The 745-nt window shown below is 36.2% G+C and overlaps 1 non-coding gene across 1 annotated transcript; it reads left to right on the top strand.

Annotated features, from left to right (window-relative positions):
- The first annotated feature begins 316 nt into the window (after positions 1-316).
- Positions 317-435, top strand: LOC138356341 (5S ribosomal RNA). Its single transcript, XR_011224369.1, has one exon. It is a non-coding gene; the product is annotated as a 5S ribosomal RNA (ribosomal RNA).
- The last annotated feature ends 310 nt before the right edge of the window (positions 436-745 follow it).

The raw sequence follows: 745 nt of genomic DNA, 5'->3' as shown, positions 1-745 counted from the left end.
ATAAAGCAGGACAGATGAGACAAATATCATAAAAACTGAAGAGCAGATGAGCACACACATGTATGTATTACAAAAGAAAATCCACAAATTCATTAGAAATTGGCAGGGTAGGCTGAGGAAGTAGGTAGATGTAAAATGTCTGTAAATGGCGAAAGAACATAAACCCAAGACTGAATAAACGATGTTAAATATCCATGCCAAGGAGACAAAAATATGTTAGGATACAATTACCATTAAGACACCACAAGAAGGTCCGTATCCTGCCGTGATGACTAAAAAGAGTTGGTTATTAGCCACAATGTGTAGGCAGTCTCATGCCAACGGCCATACCACGTTGAGAACACCGCTTCTCGTCCGATCAGCGAAGTTAAGCAACGTTGGGTTTGGTTAGTACTTGGATGGGTGACCGCCTGGGAACACCAAATGCTGTTGGCAATAATGTTTTTTGTTTTGTTTTGTTTTGTTTCGTTTGTTTTTGTTTGAATGGCTGGCTGGCTGGCTGGCTGGCTGGCTGGCTGGCTGGCTGGCTCCACGGGAAATTCACGGAGTTGTGTGGAATAAGGCCTGGTAAAATGAATTAATATGTATGTCATGTTTAAAACAAACTCGCTTAATATAGTGTGTGAGGCTTTATACAAAAAAAACAACCAAAACAAAACATGTTGTATATATATATATATATATATATATATAATATATATATATATATATATATATATATATATAATATATATATATATATATA

The sequence above is a fragment of the Procambarus clarkii genome, chromosome 71 (assembly GCF_040958095.1).
Source record: "Procambarus clarkii isolate CNS0578487 chromosome 71, FALCON_Pclarkii_2.0, whole genome shotgun sequence".
NCBI classification, from domain to species: Eukaryota; Metazoa; Arthropoda; class Malacostraca; order Decapoda; family Cambaridae; genus Procambarus; species Procambarus clarkii.
Note: the sequence above shows the minus strand (reverse complement) of the source record. Positions and strands in the feature narration are given on the sequence as shown.